We start from the raw sequence: 23,761 nt of genomic DNA, 5'->3' as shown, positions 1-23,761 counted from the left end.
AGAAGAGAGGGAGAGAATGATCGGGTGGAGCTGGAAAGAAATAAAATAGTGGTGATGAGGTTCTCAGGTAGCCCCTCAATGTACAAAGTGAATAGAATTGAATGGGAAGAGAAGAAATAGGAGTATATTTGTTTGCAAGAGTATATGTGTAGAGCAAGAAGTTGGGGAATGAGGGAGAGAAAGGGAGGTTGGCAACAACTGCAAAGATTGGGAATGGTTGAAGGTGGATGTAGTGAATAAGGGAAAAGGGGAGGGGAAATGGTCAATGATGCATGATTTGGGAGTGGTTGGGAATTCAGAAAAAAATGTGTGATGGGGGAGAGAAACCCCCATCCTGATAGTAATGATGATAGAGTAGATAGGGGAAGGATGAGAGAGATGACATGTGGCTGGGTAAGATGCTGGAATGGAGGGAGAGAGATGATGGCACAATGCATGAGGAGAGTGTTGGTGGCTCATTGCATGTGGGGGGAGGAGTGAGAGAGGTGATCAATGTAAACTGTTGGTGGAGAGGGCAGTATTAATGGAAGAAGAATGGATACCAAGTGAAATGGTTCTGGGCAATGAGAAAAATAAGTGATATCAAAGGAGAGCTACAGTTAAAGAGATGATGGGTGGCAATGGGTTATTTAAGGAGGAGATTGGGTAAAGGTCCTATATGTAATGTATATGTGTACATACATACATACAAACATACATACATATGTGCATGCATACATACGTACATATATACATACATGCATACAAACAAACATCCATACATACATAATATCTAGACATGGGACTATATGCATGAAAATACATACATAAAACAAAACATACAAATCTGCATGTATACATACACACACATAAAAATACCCTTTCAATGGTGTTGAAATTCCAAGGAAGGAGCCTTGGACCAGGTTAGAAACCAGCTCTTTCTCTATTAGCAAGAAATCTTGAAATAAAACTGAATAATGACATACGTACATACATACATGCATGCATACATTCATACATGTATGTATGTATATATACAGATATAGATACATACACAGTGCTTCTAGAACTCAGTTTCACTGAGGTGAACAGATCTTCCCTGAAACTACATATCACCAGTTATCCCTGTTCTTTGTCATCACCTCCATGAAGTTCAAGGTCCTGAGATCAGTTTTAACCACTCATTTCATACTTTTCCAGATCTCCCTCCTCCACAGTTTCATCCACATTAAGGGATTAACATTTCTTTATACAGCTTTCCTCATCCATATGCATAACATGTCCATAAAATCACAGGCTTCTTTCTTGCACACTACATGTGATTCTTCTTATATCCCACATGATTGGGAAATAAACTTCTTAACCACATAACAAGCCTGAGCTAATTTCCATGCTCACACATACACATACATGCATGCACAAATATGTGAAGGTGCATGGCTCAGTGGTTAGAGAGTTGGGCTCACAATCATGAAGTAGTGAGTTCGATTCCTGGACCGGAGTGTGTATTGTGTTCTTGAGCAAGACACTTTATTTCACGTTGCTCAAGTTCACTCAGCTGTAGAAATGAGTTGTGATGTCACTGATTCCAAGCTGTATTGGCTTTTATCTTTTCCGTCGATAACATTGGTGGCATGGAGATGGGAGGCTGGTATGCGGGAGCAGCTGCTGCTCTTTCATAAACAACCTTACCCGGACTTGTGCTTTGGAGGAGAACTTCCTAGGTACAATGCCATGGTCATTCTTGACTGAAGGGGGTCTTTACCATATATACATATGTATCTGTGCGTGCATGTTTATGAAGGCATATGATTTAGTGGTTAGAGTATTCAAATCATGATCATAAGGTCATGTGTTCAATTCCCAATGATGTGTTGTGCCCTTGAGCAAGACACTTTATTTCACATTGTTCCAGTCCACTCAGCTGGCAAAAATGAGTTGTACCTATAATTCATAGGGCCAGACTCATCACACTCTGTGTCATACTGAATTTCCCTGAGAACTATGTTAAAAGTACATGTGTCTGTGGAGCACGCAGTCACACGCACATTAATTCACGAGCAAGCTGTTCTGCTGATTGGATCGACTGGAACCCTTGTCATTGTAACCGACAGAGTGCCATATAGGGCATCCAGCGGTAAAAACCATGCCAAAACTGACCTTACCTATGCTGGTGCCACATAAAAACACTCAGCCCACTCTGCAGGCTGGTTGGTATTAGGAAGGGTATCCAGCCATAAATATCATGCCAAAACAGACATAGTACCCTGGGGTAGTCTTCTGTCAGGCCAGTTCCTGTGAAACTGTTCAACCCATGCCAGCATGGATGGTGGACGTTAAATGATGATGATGATGATGATGATGATAAAGGCTATCCACTTAAGACCGAGGATGATGATCACTTTCCATTAAGAACACTGTGTACTCAGACAAATTCATGTTTTACATTTGCGGCTCTGCTGGTGACTTCTGATCGATAGATATATATTTCTTTACATCCCACAAGGGGCTAAACATAGAGGGGACAAACATGGACAGACAAAGGGATTAAGTCAATTACATCGATCCCAGTGCGAAACTAGTACTTTATTTAACGACCTTGAAAGGCTGAAAGGCAAAGATGACCTCGGGGGAATTTGAACTCAGAACTTAACGACAGACGAAATACGGCTACGCATTTCGCCCGGCACGCTAACGTTTCTGCCAGCTCGTTGCCTTCAACTCTTGATAGATATATTTATCAAAAGATACTGCGGAGGAACAAAACTTCCCCCACTCACTACACTGGCAATGCATTTTCAAGCAATTCGCTTACTTTAAGAATGCAAATGTATTTTTCAAATATACCACTCCTTCTTTTACTCATTTCCACAATTGGTTATGACAAGCATTGCTTTTCCAACTGACGTCACATGCCTTCAACTTTTCTTTTCCAACTATACCTCACATATCTTTAATGAGAACTTTATACAATCCTTAAACCATAGTTTTGGTTTCTGCTGGGGTGGGGTGGGGGATGCTTTCCATAAACAAGTACACTATATAACATCCTTTGATCATTCAGCCAATGTGTGTGAGTGTGTGTGTGTGTGTGTGAGTGCGTGTGAGTTTGTGTGTGTTTATACATATATACATACACACATATATGTTTATAGACCTCTGCATTATTGAATCCATTCAGTGGTCATACTATTCATTGCTATAAACAATGAAAGCAAAATGTGAGCTGGTAGTATTTGTTGCTGTTCATCCCTACCATCATTCCTACCACCCAATATACTAAAAAGATCAAAAATTTGGTTGTCTCTGTTTTTATCCAGTTTGTTTGTTCAATTGATTATTTAAATGTCTACTTTGATTTTCAGAAATTATTGAATCTAGTGAAACAATATTCTTTTCTTTTTTTTTTCAATAGAAAGAAATATATTTATTTATTTGTTTAATTTTATTTATTTATTTATTTGTTTAATTTTTCACAATTTTGTTTTTTTACTAAGTTAAGTAGATATATGTTTGGTAAGATATTTTTTGGCCTTGGCAAAACCTTGTGGTTCCTAGTTTGATTCCACTGTGAAACAGTTTAGGAAAGAATCTTCTAACATAACCATGGCTTGATCAATGCTTTGTGAGAGTGATCTGGTAGATGCAAACAGTACAGAAGCTTGTCAGACATATGTATATATGTATGTGTGTATGTGTGTATAACTTCACTTTCTGTTTATTAGTTTTTTTGTTTTTTTTTAATTAACTGAATTCCTCCTACGAGGAAAGAATGGATTTCTAATAAAGAAACAAAGTTCTATCATTGGAATTTGGATAACAAAAGCAATGAGTGTTACATGCCAAACTTTAGAAAAGTCTTGCATATTTTTAGTATTCTGCATACATATTGTATTAATTTATTATTTTTTATGCACCCTTTTCAAGCCTAGCCAGGCTCATGGGCCCAGTTTCCTGGTTTCTATGGCGTATGTGTTCCCTCCAGCTGGACGGGACGCCAGTCCATTGCAGCATTACTCAAGAAACAGGAAGAAAGCATAGGAGAAAGTTGGGGTGAAGGAGTACAACAGGGGTTGCCATCATCCCCTGCTGGAGCCTCGTGGAGCTTTAGGTGTTTTCACTCAATAAACACACACAACGCCTGGTCTGGGAATTGAAACTGCAATCCTCCCACTGTGAGTCCACTGCCCTAACCACTGGGCCATTGCGCCTCCACACATATTGTATTTACAAAGTCATTTTCTTTGGCTAAAGATCTTAACTTTGTGAAATAATCACTTAAACATTCACTAACATAGCTAAGTGCCCCAATAGTTATATTGATACAAATGTCATCATCATCTTCATTTAAAAACCACTTTCCATGTTGGCATGGGTTGGACGGTTTGACAGGAGCTAGTCAGGTTCCAGTTGTTTGTTTTGGTATGGTTTCTGTGGAGATGAGGTGAACTGGGAGGAAAGGGTTAGTGACATCAATAATTGAGGGGCCCTTCCTGAATGTGTGGACAGCCATAGTTTTACTTAGCTTGACATGTCTTCTCAAGCACAGCAAACTGCTGGTAGTCTCGGTCCCTTGTCATCTCATCCATGAGTCTCAACATCTGAAGATCCTTTCTCATTACTGTATCCCATGTCGTCCTGGGTCTACCCCTTCCACAATTAAATATTGGCACTTCTTTATGCAGCTGTCCTCATCTATATGCATCACATGACCGCATCAGCACAGTCTTCACTTCTGCACACTGCAATTGATGCCTCTTATACCTAATTCTCTCTTAAATCATTTGCACTCTATCATACATGCACACTGGTGTTACCCTTTGAGATCCTGAATTCCATTCCTATATCCTTACAGCTTATCTGTACAGTCTCAACCAGCCTCTCCATCTCAGTCTCTACTTTTGAAAACAGATTAAAATCATCCACGAAGAGAAGATAGTTGGGATGAGATTCATTCTTACTCAGCTTGTACTGCATGTTGACTTTCCAAAGTGGGATCAAGGCTAAACAAATAACAAAGGTGAACAAGAATCTCTTTGGAAGATACCTCTTTTGTTTGTTACCTCAGCTAAGTTTTGGTTGTTACAGGAAAGACGTGTTTTCCAACTAGGCATGCTGTTCTTGATCAGTGTACACATATTCTCAGCTACTTCACACATCCCGAGTATTTCCAGAATCCACGAATGTGTCATCATGGCATAAGCCTTTTTAAAGTCTATTCATGCAATACATAAGTTCTTTTTGGTACTGTTTGCAGTTCTTCGTTATGACCTTGTCTATCACAAGGTGGTCCTTGTTGCACTTGGATCCTTTTCTTAGCATTCTTTTTGTTCTTCTGGAAGTAGCTTGTTTTCCACAAGGAACATATATATCTTCCCTGCGAGGATGCTTGTTAATACTTTCCGTAAGAGGTTAAGACAAGCAATGGGTCAGTAATTGCCAACCTCACTGCCCTTAGACTAAACTCTCATCAACAATATTGTCTTTCCCTCAACAATCCATTCTGGAACTACACCACTCTGTAGGCAATCATCTAATTGCAACCTAGTTCATTTGTGTGTTGACCTAAACCACTTGAGTCAGTAGCCTTAGAGTCCATCTAGCCCTGTCGCTCCCCAATTTGAGAGTTTTAATACTTGTTCAATTACATCTTCTGTTGTTATACACACATAGTCCTATTTTGCAGCCTCAGGGCGATGGAGTTTGGATCTCACAGAATGAATCTACTCAGCACTTTGGTTGTGAGAAACCTCTTGCCTCCAGATGTTATTCTAAAATTGGCAGCTTTCCACTAATTCAGGAGGTATATTATCTTAGCAACCTTTTGTCCATCTTCATGTTCTGAGTTCAAATTCTGCTAAGGTCGACTTTCATCCTATCGGGTTCAATAAAATAAGTATCAGTTAAGCATTGGGGTCGATGCAATCGACTCTCCAACCCCAAATTAAATTGTTGGCCTTGTGCCAACATTTGAAAGCAGTATTATTATCATTATTTAGTTATGGCCTGAATTCAAATCCTACCAATGTCAACTTCACCCTTCATTTCTCCTGGGATGATAAAAATAAAGTGCCAGTCAAGTACTGGAGACATTTTCTAGATAAGTTGAAGTTACTAGCAACTCAGATGGTCAACAACCAGATCCATAAGTATGAAGAATCTGCAATATGAAATACCAAAACTGCTATCAACTTAAAAATTACATTATGGTAGAGGAGACTAGCCTTCATTTATTCACCCTCTCTCTTGCTCTCTCTCTCTCTGTCATTCTCTCTCTCTCTCTCTCTCTCTCTATATATATATATATATATATATAAATACATATATATATATATATATATATATATATATATATATATATATTACATGTACTTATTGCATTACTAATAGTTTCCCGTACATGCGTACATTCATCAGGCATCAATTGGTTTTGAATCCCAGGCAGGCAGGGCCAAACAAAGTCCTATATATATATATATCCTGTAAATAATAATAATGGTATTTTTATATAAGCTTAAAGCCTATGGCGATCACTGTGCAATGACTAAGGAAAATAGTCTGATAAAGGGGCATATAAGCCCTCGACAGAAAAAAGAAGGCTTTTCAGGAAACCCTTCTTTTTTTCTGTCGAGGGCTTATATGTCCCTTTATTAGATTATTTTCCTTAGTCATTGCACAGTGACTGCCATAAGCTTTAAGCTTATATAAAAATACCATTATTATTATTTACAGGATTGTAGAAACGGCGCTGTATTGAAAACCATTTGCACCGAAATATATATATATATATATTTTGGTGCAAATGGTTTTTTATACGGCGCCATTTTCACAATCCTGTAAAAATGATAATGGTATTTTTATATAAGCTTAAAGCTTATGGCGATCACCGTGCAATGCCTATATGTATATATATATATATATTAATATATATTATATAAATATATACACACACACACACACACATATATATATATATATATATACATGTAGTTGCTTGTTTGGCCCTGCCTGTGTGGGATTCAAAACCGAATCCATACACTTGTTGATTGTTCAACAAGTGCATGGATTCAGTTTTTAATCTTGGGCAGCCAGGGCCAGACAAAGTCCTACATATAACTATACTGCCAGTCAAGCTGAGCGACTGCATGAAAAGAACTTTGTGTCGTTACTCTGTTGTTTCTCAACAAATGGTCAAGTCTAACACAATCTTTTAACAATAAACATTTGATGAATCAAAAACAATGATTTCTCTCATCCTTTCATTCAACTTTCCACTTATCTCATTGGTAAAGTAGTAAAAATTTGTTTCTTATTGTTTACACTGGTGACTACATACTCTACAAGCTTGAACAGACGACAAAATGTTGTGCAGTATCTGAACTGGTTAAGGTGGGGAGCTGGGTTAGCATGGTGATTGATAATGCTTACCAGCATTTCTTCTGTCTTCACCTACTGTGTTCAAATTCAGTCAAGTTCAACTTTGACTTTCATCCTTTTGGGGCTAATAAAATAAGTAACAGTTGAATAATGGGGTTGATGTAATCAACTTATCCCTTCTCCTGAAATTGCTGGCCTTGTGCTAACATTTGAAATCAATATTTGTACTGGTTAAGGTGGCAAGCTGGCAGAAGCATTAGCATGCCAGCAAAGTATTTAATGGCATTTCATCCATCATTACATTCTGAGTTCAAATTCTGCAATGGTCGACTTTGCCCTTCATCCTTTCGGAGTCAATAAAAATAAATACCAGCTGAGCATTGGGTAGATGGAATCAACTTATCCCCTCCTCCGAAATTGTTGGCCTTGTGCCAAAATTTAAAACCAATATTTTTTTGGCTCTTTATGTTCTGAGATCAAATTTTCTTGATGTCAACTTTGCCTTTTATCTCTTTGAGATCAAAACAATAGTGTGATGCTAGGGTCTATATAATCAACTACCTTTCTTCATTGCCTTTATGCCTGAATTAAAAATTTTAGGAGTGATTGACTAGTAGAATCCTTTAAGATTCACGCTAAGAGTTGCTGAAGCATGGAACAAACTGCCGGCATCAGTTGTTAGTTGTTGGAGCACTGCATCCTTCAAAACTTCCATGCTTCCCGAGATTCACCAACACTACACCTGGTTTTCTCCCCTCCATACATACGCAAGCATGTATCTGACTCATACACTGTTCGCTTTCCAGACATTTGTACATTACTGCATATACTTCATACGCACTTTTGACAAGTTGTGGTGCACCTGAGCATTGTATACAATAATTTCATTATTATTATTATTATTATAAGAAAAAAAGGAAAATGCTTTACTGTATATGTTCTGTCACTTTACCTTCTGAGTTCAAATCCTGCCGAGGTCAATTTTGTCGTTTATTTCTCTGAAGTCTATAAAATAAAGTAGCAATCAAGTACAACAGTTGATCGTGTAGACTCCCTCCCTTGAAATTTACTCGCTTTATGACTAAATCAGAAGCAATTATTAGCTCAAACGAAAGTGATTCTTGGATTACATATACCACATTTCTCATAATGAATTACTATACCTTTTCCTGCTAAATATTTTTTAACAGTAGTCATGGCTTGTCAGACGAAAACAACATTCCTTGTTCGAAGAGCAAATTTATTAAACTTCACGATGCGAAATAATTATGAATGAAAGGGGAAATAACTTTTCCATTGATTTCATGGTTAATGAGTAAATCTCTACGCAGGTACTCGACTGCTAGAAACGACAGCTGCAGTGCCCTTAACTAACACACACACACACACACTCTCTCTACTATCTTAAAATGAGGACGACACGCTGAAGAGACTCCTCGCCCCACAAAAACAGAACGGCCATGGTCGAGTGCTTTTGATATGTTTGTTTGATTATGTTTGAACTGGAGCTGAACGACATAATGAACACTTAGTAAGTGTGTGAGTGAGTGCGTGTGTGTTTTACCTATTTTGTATTTTAAAAGTATTATAAATGTGTTGTAAGTTGCATCGTGTACTTTGATGTATAATGGCAGTTTTCATAGGTGTTATTTGTGAATGGTTGAATTTGTTTGTTGTAGTTGTTACTCTGGTTTTAATGGAGACAATTAGTGTCCACTTTCTATTGTGTATTATACTGTATACGTTTGTTTGTCACCTCTACCTTTATGTTTTATAGAGGTGTGGAAATGTTATGCTTATAAAGCGTAAAAGGAGTGGAACACATATTTAATAGACAAGTTGTTGAATGCTATAGCAATTTGAGTATTTTATTGATAAACAAATGCTAAGAAATTGCCAGTACATAGAGTGTGTGTTCAGATATAATTCTAAACAGCAATGCACCATGAGTCTCAGCCCGTAGAATTTCTAGACCAAGGACACACGATACAAACACGTATGCAACAGTTAAATAAAATCCACAAGCGACCTGATGAAACAACTGTCGACGCATGGTGTCCGATGATTTATCGGGTCGTTTACAGATTCTGATAATAATATTAGGGAATACAAACATAATAAGGAGTTTTATATAGCCTTTATATTTGTTTGGGGTGAAGGTACTAAAGAAGATATTAACTAAAACGAATGCCAAATAGAAGAATATCACATTAGTAAAGAATATTGGTTTCAAACTTTGGTACAATGCCAGCAATTTCGGGGTCGGGGATAAGTCGATTACATCGACCCCAGTGCTCTACTTGTACGGATTTCATCAATTTCGAAATGATGAAAAGCAAAGTCGACCTCACCGGGATTTGAACTCAAACCGTGCGAAATGCGGCTACGCATTTTATCCAACAGGGTATCAATCCTGCCTGCACGTCACCCTACATCATTAAATAATATTAAAATAGCACACGACGGTGAGCTGGCAGAAACGTTAGCATGCCGGGCGAAATGCGTAGCCGTATTTCATCTACCGTTACGTTCTGAGTTCAAATTCCGCCGAGGTCGATAAATTAAGTACCAGTTACGCATTGGGGTCGATGTAATAGACTTAATCCGTTTGTATGTCCTTGTTTGTCCCCTTTGTGTTTAGCCCCATGTGGGTAGTAAAGAAATTATATATATATATATATGTACGACAGGCTTCTTTCAGTTTCTGCGTACCAAATCCATTCACAAGGCTTTGGCCGGTCCGAGGCTTTAGTAGAAGACGCTTGCCAAAGGTGCCACGCAATGGGACTGAACCCGGAACCATGTGACTGGTAAGCAAGCTACTTACCACACAGCCTAATTTTTTTTTTATCGAGTTGTTCAATTTTAAGCCGATTCCTTTCTGATTTTGGATTAGCTCTTTTGTTTCCATATTTCTGTTGAAATACACTGTTTTATTTAATTTAATTATGAAGATAAGGAAGAATTTACTAAAATAACTTCGTTATTATTAAGCTGGTGTTTGTAACGTAATTTACAGGTGCAGGAGTGGCTGTGTGGTAACTAGCTTGCTTACTAACCACATGGTTCCGGGTTCAGTCCCACTGCGTAACACCTTGGGCAAGTGTATTCTACTATAGCCTCGGGCCGTCCAAAGCCTTGTGAGTGTATTTGGTAGACGGAAACTGAAAAGAAGCCCGTCTTATATATGTATATATATATATGTGTGTGTGTGTGTCAGTTTGTTACCCCAACATCGCTTGACAACTGATGCTGGTGTGTTTACGTCCCCGTAACTTAGCGGTTCGGCAAAACAAACGAATAGAATAAGTACTAGGCTTACAAAGAATAAGTCCTGGGGTCGATTTGCTCCACTAAATGCGGTGCTCCAGCATGGCTGCAGTCAAATGACTGAAACAAGTAAAAGAGTAAAAGAAGAAAAGAATAACAGAATTTGGATAGAATGTTTTAATTCAAATAACTTTAAAACAGAAAGTTTACATCAGAGAATAAGGAGCAGTCTCGGGCTGGTTTGGTATCAAAAGAGTTAATGAATGACACTCTTTGATCTTCCTGATGGATGATTCTAGAAATTGTCTGCCTCTTGTTTCGTTATATCAATGTTTCCTGAAAATTATAATGGAGAGATATCTAAATTGAATACTTCCCCAACTAAACTATCGAGAAGTTTCTAACTTATTAACGTGGTTAATTAACCAATTAAATATATTTGAATACAGTAAATTTACTTTGCATTTCCAAAGTTCTGCGTGATTTGTAATTTGTAATGCAAGGGACATAACTCTAACATTCCCAACGGGTTATTTCCCTTGAATTAACTTGCGGAATATTTAGGATGTTAATTTTATTTATTTATATATTTATTTATTTATTTATTTATTACTAGCAGTATCGCCCGGCGTTGCTCGGGTTTGTAAGGGAAATAACTATATAAGCATTTTTAGAGAGTTATTTCCCTTAAAGATGCCAATTTGGGTTTTCTTAGCCATTTCTGTTTTGGTGTCTTCAAGCCATGAAGTCGTTGTTCTAAAAGAACGCTGGTCTCCTTGACAACGCATTACGACGTTGATTTCCTTAAACTCCCTTCCCCACAGCTTCACGAGGGAGGGAAGAAGGGGGAGAAGCAAACACAGGTGCAGGTGTTTGAGCGTGGACGCCAACTCCGCCGCCATCGACACACGAAAAATTATGCATTAAAATGGAATAAAAAATGATGTTAAATTATTTTTAAAATCGTAGACTCATCGTAGACGCGCGCTAATAGCCAGACGGGCTCGATATTAATCACGACTATAAGATACCCGAATTTGGTTAAACTGTACCGCAAAATGTGGGAGGAGTTAGGAATCTAAATCGTAGGGGACAGACACTCACACAACTACAGTTTTATATATATAGATTTCTCAATTGAAGCACCTGTGTAAACTAATAAGTTATGATAGATTGAGAAATGTATTTAGTATCCCTTATATATATATATATATATAAAACTCTAGTTGTGTGAGTGTCTGTCCCCTTCGATTTAGATTCCTAACTCCTCCCACATTTTGCGGTGCAGTTTAACCAAATTCGGATATCTTATAGTCGTGATTAATATCGAGCCCGTCTGGCTATCAGCACGCGTCTACGATGAGTCTACGATTTTAAAAATAATTTAACATCATTTTTTATTCCATTTTAATGCATAATTTTTCGTGTGTCGATGGCGGCGGAGTTGGCGTCCATGGTCACACCTGCACCTGTTTGCTTCTCCCCCTTCTTCCCTCCCTCGTGAAACTGTGGGGAAGGGAGTGTAAGGAAATCAATGTCGTAAAGCGTTGTCAAGGAGACCAGCGTTCTTTTAGAACAACGACTTCATGGCTTGAAGACACCAAAACAGAAATGGCTAAGAAAGCCCGAATTGGCATCTATAAGGGAACTAAGTCTCTAAAAATGCTTATATAGTTATTTCCCTTACAAACCCGAGCAATGCCGGGCGATACTGCTAGTATATATATATAATGATATTTAATATATCTAAAATTTTTATATCCTGTCAGCATTGGTGAACGTGCTTTGATCAAGAAATGATGTCATCAGACAGTACATACATACATACATACATACAAACATACATGCATGCATACATGCATACATACATACATACATACATACATACATACATACATACATACATACATACATACATACATACATACGTACGTACATACATACATACATACATATATACATACATACATACATACATACATACATACATACATACACACATAGACACACACACACACACACGCACGCACACACACACACACACACACACACACACACACACACACATATATATATATTTAAAGAATGTAGTTGTATAAAGTCGGAGCTATGCGAGAAAGTACAAAGTAAACTACTCTCTCTCTTTTATTAGTTTCAGTCATTTGACTATGGCCATGCAGGAGCACCGCCTTTAGTCGAGCAGATCGACCCCAGGACTTATTCTTTGTAAGCCTTGTACTTATTCTATCGGTCTCTTTTGCCGAACCGCTAAGTTACGGGGACGCAAACACACCATCATCGGTTGTCAAGCGATGTTGGGGGGGACAAACACAGATACAGATACACATACATATACAGACACATGCATACATACATACATACATACATATATACATATATACATGCATGCATACATACATACATACATACATACATACATACTACATACATACATACATACATACATACATACATACATATATATATATATACGACAGACTTTTTTCAGTTTCCGTCTACCAAATCCACTCACAAGGCTTTGGTCGGCCCGAGGCTATAGTAGAAAGCACTTGCCCAAGGTGCCACGCAGTGGGAATGAAAAGAAAACAGAACAAAGTTGACGTTTTACTGTGTATTTCTATATTTCAGGGTGAAGACCCCTTCTTCAGGGCATTCAGAAAAAAGTATGTTGCTCGCACACACTTCTGATCAACACGCTTTTTACTACCACCGCTTTTCTGAATACTTTGAAGAAGGGGTCTTCACCCCGAAATATAAAAATACATAGTAAAATTGCAACTTTGTTCTGTTTTCCTTTCATTTTCTAGTTTACTTTGCACCTTCTCGCATTGTTCCGGCTTTACGCAACTGCATTCTCTAAATTATATCTCACAATGCTTCACTAAAACAATCTCATATAATGTAAAGAATCGGGAGAAATGCTGCTAAGTATTTAAAACGTTTAAGTATCTTTCCAACGAACAAGGCTTGAAATTTCGTGGGGAGGGGTTAATCGATTATAATGACCCCTGTATTCAAATTGTACTTACCTTATCGATCTCGAAAGGATAAGAGGCAAAGTCGACCTCGGTGGAATTTGAACTCAGCACGTAGAGACGGACGAAATGCCGCTAAGCTTTTTTCCCGGCGTACTAATGATTCTGCCAGCTTGCTGCCTTAGCATTGAAACAAATAATGGCTGCGAATTTTGGCACAAGACCAGCAGTTTTTGAGGGAAGAGGAAATCGATTATATAGGCCGCAGTAACCGACTGGTATTTATTTTATCGACCCAGAAATTATGACAGGCAAAGTAGATCTAGACGGAATTTGAACTCAGAATGTAGAGACGGATGAAACACTGCTAAGCATTTTGCCCGGTGCAGTAACGATTCCGCCATCTCGCCGCCTTAGCATTAAGACAGATAATCCTTTTTACCTTTTCTACCAAAGGTACAAGGCCTGAAATTTGTTGAAGGGGGGAACTAGTTGATTGCATCAACCGCAGTGCTTCACTGATATTTAATTGATCGACCCCGAAAGAATAAAAGGCAAAGTCGACCTTTTTAGCATTTGAACTCAGAACCTAAAGAAGCATTGAGACAGATAATCTTTTCTACTCTAGGCACAAGGCACAAGCTTTTTAGGGGAGGGGGCCAGTTGATTAAATCGATCCCAGTGCGCAACTGGTACTTATCGACCTCGAAAGGATGAAAGGCAAAGCTATAGAGTTTCTGAAGTCTTGATAAGAGCTAGTATGTGATTCCATACGACCTGTTCGTGATAAAATATTTTTCAAAGGAATGTAGCCCGAAACTGAGTCTCTCAAAGTATTTGTTCGGCAATGTCCATAAATATTTTTCATTTCTTTAATCTTTTTTTCCGCTGAATTGCTTGTTTATGTATGTTTTGTGTCGTGTGTATGAGTTCATGTGTGCGTGTATATGTATATGTCTGTTTATGTCTGAGTATGTATATTTATGAATCTATGTGTATGTACAACACGTACATACACAAATATACATAACGTACATAAGCAAATACACATGCGCACGCACACACGCACGCACACACACACACACACACACACACACACACACACACACACACACACACACACACACACACACACACAAAATAGATATAAGTGATTCAGCTATTAAAAAATTAAGCTAAAGAAAAACTAAAATTGTCGAAAAATTCTTTCGGTTTTGATACACTTTCTCAAAAAGATCGCCGTTTTCCTGTTTCATTTAACATCTGTATTACCTGGGATCTAAATAATTGTTACTTAATTATCTATTTCTAGGAGAATGCACTCATAGGTATTTCTTTTTAAATACAACCGCTTTTTCTTTCATGAAATAGTTCTAAGTTCGATAGACAAGCGGTAAATACAAGATGTGTTATATTTCATGATACCTTCGTCAATTTTGTGGCGAGTGTGGTAAAAGTTATGCTTCACTAATTATGCTTCAATAACAATGAAACACTAGTGGCAGAGCATAGGTTTTTTGACGCCCTATACGCCAGTCATATCAGCAGCTCCTCCCATAAACCTTAATGACTACTTTGGCAAAATTTATTTTCACCCCACCCAAGCAGATATCGTATGCAGTCCGCACGCTACACACGTCCCATGCTGTACAACTGCAGCGAAACACGTCCGTAATTATTTCCTGTACTTACAAAAAAAAAATGCATTTACTCGTGGCTGTGGGTGTGTGTGTAGTAAGTAGCTTGCTTTCCAATCACATGGTTCCAGGTTCAGTTCCACTGCGTGGCACCTTGGGGAAATGTCTTCTACTATAGCCTCTGGTCGACCAAAGCCTTGTGAGTAGATTTTGTGGAGGGAAACTGAAAGAAGTCCATCGTATATATATATATATATGTATGACATACATCTCAAACTCGGCAATGACACCTTAGTCTCACGCCATTTCCGCTACAACATCTGCCTTCGCCGTGAACAGCAGTTAATCTTCTCTCTTCGTTCCTTTGCGCCAAATGGACTCAACTCACCTTCTCTCTTCATCAGACACAAACCTTCCCACTTCCCTTCATTTGACACCAACCCCATGGATTCCCACTCACCTCCCCCATTCAACTGTCCCCTCCACTTACACACCCACATACCAACCATATCGATATCCTCACTCACACGCACCACTATGCACACACCCATACACACTGTTCAACTTATCGCTCACTTCACACGCCATTACACCCACACCCACACCTTCCTACTCCACACACACAAGCACTGATCACTTCCTAGCACTCACACCACACACCATCATCCACACACTCCTACATAATCTTCTATAGCGTCACCACACATACCACGATATGAGCAGCCGCACACACTATTGAACTCAGTACATACACCACACATCATCATGTACATTCCCACGCCCACACAAGCACATAATACCTGAACATAGACGTTATATACACACACGCACACCACGCATAAACACATGCAACACAGAGAGACAAAGATAACTTTCGCCCATATTCATACACTATACAACTGCACACTATTTGGTCACACGCACATACGTGCACGCACCACGTGAAAAAGCACACATCAACTGCTACACGCACACACATCAACACTTACACACTCACATACACTATTCTCACATATATACATGTTTGCGCACCTTAGCTTTTGGGCATCACCATTATCATCTCCCTTCCATTCAACCTCTTTTTATTATTATCTCCCTTCCATTCAAAAACTTTTTATTATTATCTCCCTTTCATTCAACCTCCTTTTTTTGCAGTCATCTGCCATGTTGGACTACTGAAGGTTATACGTTTTTTTTTTATTCTATCTCTATTTATGTCCTCTTAGTCCTTTCTGTTGATAAGCGTAGGCTCGAAACGTAAAAGACTTTTTCCCTTCTTCCCGAGTGTCAAAAAAATACACTAGCTGATTGTTCCTACACCTGTCTTCGTTTTTTGCTTTTCTATAAATCTGAACTATATATATATATATATATATATATATATATATATATATATATATATATATACCGGAGTAAACATATAAATGTGAAACAAGGTGGAAAAAAGAGTACTCAAATACCAGTGGTAGAGTAATATGCTTTATTTAAAGCAGCAGAAAATTCAACAAAACCTGTTACTCTGAGTTTCCCGTTGCCGTTCATCGGACAGTTTTAGCAAAAACTGTCCGATGAACGGCAACGGGAAACTCCGAGTAACAGGTTTTGTTGAATTTTCTGCTACTTTAAATAAAGTATATATATATATATATATATATATGCAAAATACAGACGAACACCGATGCTCCATGTGATAGGATAGATAATTGTTTCGGGATTCCTTAATATGAAACCAATGGTAGCCTCAATCTACAAATAGAGAATCTTTATCCATCGATGCGGTGTTGAGCACTCATTCTCATTGTTCGCTATTTACGTGTGTATGTGCGTATGTGTGTGAGTGTGTGTGTATGTGTGCATGTATGTATGTATGTATGTATGTATGTATGTATGTATGTATGTATATATATATATATATATATATATATATATATAATATATATATATATACACATATATATATACATGCAAGACAGACTGCCTTACATGTTCCGTCAATCAAATTCACTCACAAGGCATTGGTTCACCCGGGACTGTATGGAAGACACGTATGCAAGATACCACGCAGTAGGACTACACACGAAACTACATGGTTGTAAAGCAAACATCTGAACCACATAACCATTCCTGCGCCTGTGTGTGTATGTATGTATGTATTCACTTTGATCTTATATGTTTTAGTCTTTTTTCATCTTTAGTATTTTTTATGCTTTTGTCTGAGGGGATATCCGTATCCATACCTCATTCGGTTTCTCCAAACCGAAAACCTTGCCCGAATGTTTACAATAGAGTTGACTCCCCTAAAGGGACCCAATGTTGCAGGTGGTGGTGTTAAACCGTGTGATAGATGGGGGGGGGGCGTCTTCTATCCAAGCTGGTCATAACGCAATTTGAACTCAGAACGCAAAGAACCGAACAAATACCACAAAGAATCCAGGACGATATTCTTACAGTCCCGCCAATCTACCGCCTTGGATTGATATATTTATAGACCCCGAAAGATTGAAGGTCGAAGCTGACCTCGACAGGATTTGAACTCAAACCGAAAAGAGTCAGAAGAAATAGCGTGAAGCATTCTGTCCGACGCCCTGACGACTCTGCCAACTTGCCATCAATTCTGCTAATGCATTGCAGCCAGAATTCACCGATTTCTCTGATGCTTCACTCAACTGGGATGTATCTCAATTCCACCCAAAGGATATCCGCATTTCATTTGTCTGAGTCATATTTCACTGCACAACCTAATTCGTCAGTTAATGTGTCTCCATTACACTATCATTTCCATCTTCTTTTTTATACAGAGCTCCAGTCGTTTATACAATGTATCCTCCTTATGATGTGTCGTATTTCATCACGAACATAAGATCGTGAGTTCGATACCTGGCGGTGCTTTGTGTCCTTGAGCAAGACCCTTTATTACACGTTACTCCAGTCAACTCAGCTGGCGAAAATGAGTTGCATTTGTATTTCAAAGGGCCAGCCTTGTCACACTCTGTGTCACGCTTTATCTCCTTGAGAACTACATTAAGGGTATGCATATGTGCTTAGCTATTTGCACGTTACTTTCGAGAGCAGGCTGTTCCACTGATTGGATCAACTGGAACTCTCGGCGTTGTCACCAATTATATCATTACCTCCTTTCTTGTAATATCTTGTTGGGTCAAAATAATAAGATCCACATTGAAGTATTACTTCAACATCTGGGATAGTTCTGCAGTTACACATACGAGCCTCCTAAACCACACCCAAAAGAAGGCAACTTGATTGGTTGTTAAGTAGACATTCACCACGCAGTTCAGACATTCACAACACACCAACACACTATATCCCGAAGAAACGCTATATCCTCACTCTGACTTTGTCTTACTACAACACTATCGTGGAGGCACATGGCCTAGTGGTTAGAGCAGCGGACTTGCGGTCGAGGGATCGCGGGTTCGAATCTCAGACCGGGCGATGTGTGTGTTTATGAGCGAAACACCTAAGCTCCACGCGGCTCCGGCAGAAGGTAATGGCGAACTTCTGCTGACTAATTCGCCACAACTTTCTCTCACTCTTTCCTCCTGCATCTTGCAGCTCACCTGCGACGGACCGGCGTCCCGTCCAGGTGGGGAACCTATACGCCAAAGAAACCGGGAAACCGGCCCTTATGAGCCAGGTATGGCTCGAGAAGGAACAAACAAAACAACACTATCTGCTTCCCAGAGCTAGTCAGCTGCATAACACATCCACTCAAGCCCATGCAGAATACTCATCTCCCCTCCGCGCATCATTCATTTATTCTGTCTACTTTCATAACTCACGTAACTAGCCCTCTAGAAACTCAACCTTATCCGCCGAGAACGTCAAGCCCCAGGAATGTCCTTCCCAGCCTATATTTTTCTTGTTCTCACCTACTTACACATTCAAACTCAACATCAATCATATCAGTCATATCGGCCATGGAAGGCTTTATTCTTGACTAAATAATAATAAAAAATATAGTTTACTTTTATTACATTGTTTCTACTCATTCCGATGTGTTATCGTCTCCTTGTGTTTAAAGTTGTGAGTCACCTCCATCTGATAATGTCTCATTATTTAATTGTGTATTTTATCATTTCGTATTGTTACATTTTATCCAGATTAACCTCTTCTTATTGTATCCCATTCTTTAGTGTACAGGGTGCGTAAGATATTTGAGGACAGATTTGTTTATAAAAATATATATAACTAGCAGTATCGCCCGGCGTTGCTCGGGTTTGTAAGGGAAATAACTTTATAAGCATTTTTAGAGAGTTATAGCAAAAAAATAGCAAAAAAATGCATTAAAAATGGAATAAAAAATTATGGTAATTTTTTTAAAAATCGTTGACTCATCGTAGACATTTTTAGAGAGTTACTTCCCTTATATAATAGCGAAAAAATGCATGAAAATGGAAAAAATTATGGTAAATTTTTTTTAAAATCGTAGACTCATCGTAGACGCGCGCTAATACCCAGAAGGGCTCGATATGAATCACGACTATAAGATACCCGGTTTTAGTTAAACTGCACCGCAAAATGTGGGAGTAGTTAGGAATCTAAATCGTAGGAAACAGACACTCACACAACTTCACTTTTATATATACAGATAACGAATAATAACTTTATCAAAAGTTTATATATAAAGATTTGTGCAACAACTAAAACATTCGGTTGTGCAAATTGTTTGCACAGGAAATCTGCCCTGTGTGGCGGTTTTTGCCGTTTTTGTGGATCTGTTTCAGCTTTTTTAGCGATTTCTGTTTTGGCGACTTCAAGCCATGAAGTCGTTGTTCTAAAAGAACGCTGGTCTCCTTGACAACGCTTTACGGCGTTGATTTCCCTACCCTGCCTTCCCCACAGCTTCACCAGGGAGGGAAGAAGGGGAGGAGCTACACAGGTGCAGGTGCGAGCATGAACGCCAACGCCGCCACCGACACACGAAAAAATTGGAAGAACCCAGACGACAGCTTCAGCCACCACCACCACCGCCACCACGACCAACACCATCACCACTACCACCATGACCACCACCACCACTACGCCCATGACCATCACCACAACCATCACGAAGACCACCACGACGACGACCACCACCACCACCATCATCACCACGACCACCACGACCACCATCATCACCCCCCCACCACCACGACCACCACGACCACCACCAACAACAACACCACCACCACCACCACCACCACCACCACCACAAACACGACGACCACCACAAACACGACGACCACCACGACTACGACCACCATCACCACTACCAGCACCACCGCCACCACCGCTGCCACTACCACCGCCTCCACCACCACCATACTATGCCTCTGCTCTCTCCTTTTGGCTACTAAATCCATTACCATATTTCACAAGTACCATCGCCATACAATATTGCCTTCAAAAGTTTGTGTTTGGATAATATTTTTTAAGTAAAAGTTGTGCAACAACTATAACATTCGGTGGTGCAAATTATTTGCACGGGAAACCTTCCCTGTGTGGCGTGTTTCCCGATTTTGTAGAATTTGCTTTCGGGCTTTCTTAGCCATTTCTGTTTTGGTGTCTTCAAGTCATGAAGTCGTTGTTCTAAAAGAACGCTGGTCTCCTTGACAACGCTTTACGACGTTGATTTCCTTACACTTCCTTCCCCACAGCTTCACGAGGGAGGGAAGAAGGGGGAGAAGCAACACAGGTGCAGGTGTGAGCATGGACGCCAACTTCGCCGCCTTCCCTTTATTTAAAAAATATGCGTTAAAATGGAAAAAAATTATGGTAAATTATTTAAAAAATCGTAGACTCATCGTGGACGCGCGCTAATACCCAGACTGGCTTGATATGAATCACGACTATAAGATACCCGAATTTGGTGAAACTGGACCGCAAAATGTGGGAGTAGTTAGGAATCTAAATCGTAGGAGACAGACACTCACACAACTTCACTTTTATATATACAGATAACGAATAATAACTTTATCAAAAAATGCTATGAGGATGAAAATAAACTTTCTTTTCTATAATGTTATTCAATAAACCCACCTTTAGCTTCAACAACTGCTTCTATATGAGATCTAAATCAACTACGTGCTCGAATCAAGTGGTTCTGTTTCATTTAGGACATTACTCTGACTATGGCAGCTTTCAAAGAATCTTTGGTGTTATGGGCGTGTTCATTGACCTTTCTCTCAACAACGCTCCACATGTAATAGTCCAATGGATTGAGATCTGGAGAATTAGGAGGTCAAATGTTAGGGGTTATATGATCATGAAAATATTTTCAACCATTCATTCCTGTGTTACTAGAGCCATGTGTAATGTGTCTTACTGAAACACTTCCATTGCATACACTGTCTATCCAGAGCTTAACAATCATTTCCAGGACCTCAATGTAGGCGTCAGAGTTAACTGTAAGGCCTTGTGAAAAGAAGTAAGGAGCCATCACATGTCCTTCATTGCTGACAACCCCTAAAACCATTACAGTTGCAGGAAATTTTGTATGTATAACACTTGGAATTTCAGAAGGGTCTGCACATTAACATCTGTCATTTCTTCTGGTAAGTTTTTGATCTTGGTCGAAGTTTTTCTCGTTTGAGAAAAAACCAAATCAAATCTGCTGGATTTTTCAGTTTGTCTCAGAGCCTTTTAGATCTGATGTAGTGATTTTCATTTTTCTGATAAATTGACCTTTCTTCATCATATATGATATATATTTCATGTCTTCGTGGACATTTCTGACTGTACCTTCTGACACATGTAGATCTTTTGCAATTGACCTCGTGGAATTTCTGGGATTGTAATTAATGGTCTGTTAAACTTGCTAGATAAATTCAGGTGTTCTGACTACTTCAGAGCGTTTAGAATGCTTTTTATGCTTTGATACTGGCGATACGTTTCCTTCTTCAATCTCTAACTCCTCACAAACTTTGTAGACGAAAGATCTGGCAACTTTTAAAAATCGAAATATTTCTAAATCGCTATGTTCAGCCTCACTTCATTTCTCGAGTAAGCTGAGGGTCTGCTATCGTTATTTTCCGAAACAAAGATTATACAGAGAGAGCAAAAAATGCAATAATAACCCCCAAAATGTATGTCCTCGAATACCTTACGTACCCTGTATATGTCTTACCTAATTGTCATCGTGTTATGTTTGACTATTTTGTTTTTGTATTCTAGCTCTTTTTGTCTTCTGTCTCACCCATTTGAGTTGTTTCTTGTCTCTTTGTCACATTCATTTTTTTCATTTCTATATCCAGTCTAAATTTCACCTTTATATTCTTTCTATTATAGGTACAAGGCCTGAAGTTTTGTGAGGAAGGGATAGTCGATTACATCAACCATGGTACTCAACTGGTACTTACTTTATTGATCCCGAAAGAATGAAAAGTAAATCTGACCTGGCAACATTTGAAAGCAGAACATAGAACTTGAAGAAATGCTGCTAAGCAATTTGACCGCGCGATGGCGATTCTACCAGCTCGTCGCTTTATATTAAGCCTCACTTCTTTATGTTGTGTTTTGTTATTTTTTAATTTTCCTCCTTAACTTTAACGTTGGTCCAAATTCTTTGTATCTTGAGTCTCTTTCCCGTCATGTCACATCTTTTGAAATGTATCCTACTTATCCACATTGTGTTCTATTTCCACAAGACGTCATCGTCTCTGTCACCAGCTTTTTCTCTCTTCCTTTTCTATTACAGGTGGGTGAGACAGAAGAGCTCCAACAGAAAGGGAGCATATACCTCACCCATCAATTTTTCTATTGCGTAGATCCTTTCTGTTGTCATACGTAATACTTTTTGTGGCATATACCTACTCTTTGCTGGGCGTCATACATGATGTACAGTAACTTCACCCACATCCAGCTATGTATACATTATCACAATAACAATTACTACTCTTCCATTTCGCCGACGAAACATTCGCAGATATTCTACTATATATATATATATATATATATATATATATATATATATATATATATATATATATATATATATTATATAATGAAGATACTTTATCAATTAGTCAGGGAAGAAACAGAGCACGTGTTTTTTTTTCCAGTCCAAACCTCACCAAATGGTGAGAGCAATACAACTGATGTCCACGTTTAAAACCTGTAGTTTGAAGCCTGCAGGTAAAACCGAAATCCTTTACCTTGTTAGTACATTTTACTAAGGTGGTGACTGGATCAGCAAACACCTGTTTCACGTTCGCCCTCACTGAAGCAAATGATATCACTATGACGTAATCCGGTAGAGAATGTTGTACGATAAGACAAGATAAGACATTAGCTTGTTCAAACGCTGCTGATCATTGCTTTTGTACGTAGAAATTTTACCGAAAGGGCGAAGAAAAAAAAAGAAGGGAACTAGTAAAAAAAAAACAGTGAGGGTCTACGTAATAAATAAATAAACAAATAAATATCTTTCAAAAGGTAACCACAAGATATAAGGTGTGACTTATCCATTTAACTTATATTATTCTCTACTTCATTTGAATTTTA

General features: G+C 38.7%; 1 long non-coding RNA gene across 1 annotated transcript in view; it reads right to left on the bottom strand.

Moving 5' to 3' along the window:
- Nucleotides 1-21,936: 21,936 nt before the first annotated feature.
- Nucleotides 21,937-23,761, bottom strand: part of LOC118762794 — a 12,934-nt gene continuing 11,109 nt past the window's right edge. The window contains exon 3 of the long non-coding RNA XR_004998544.1: nucleotides 21,937-22,197. This is a non-coding gene — a long non-coding RNA (uncharacterized LOC118762794). The remainder of the gene's footprint in view (nucleotides 22,198-23,761) is intronic.

This window comes from Octopus sinensis, linkage group LG3, assembly GCF_006345805.1.
Source record: "Octopus sinensis linkage group LG3, ASM634580v1, whole genome shotgun sequence".
NCBI lineage: Eukaryota > Metazoa > Mollusca > Cephalopoda > Octopoda > Octopodidae > Octopus > Octopus sinensis.
Note: the sequence above shows the minus strand (reverse complement) of the source record. Positions and strands in the feature narration are given on the sequence as shown.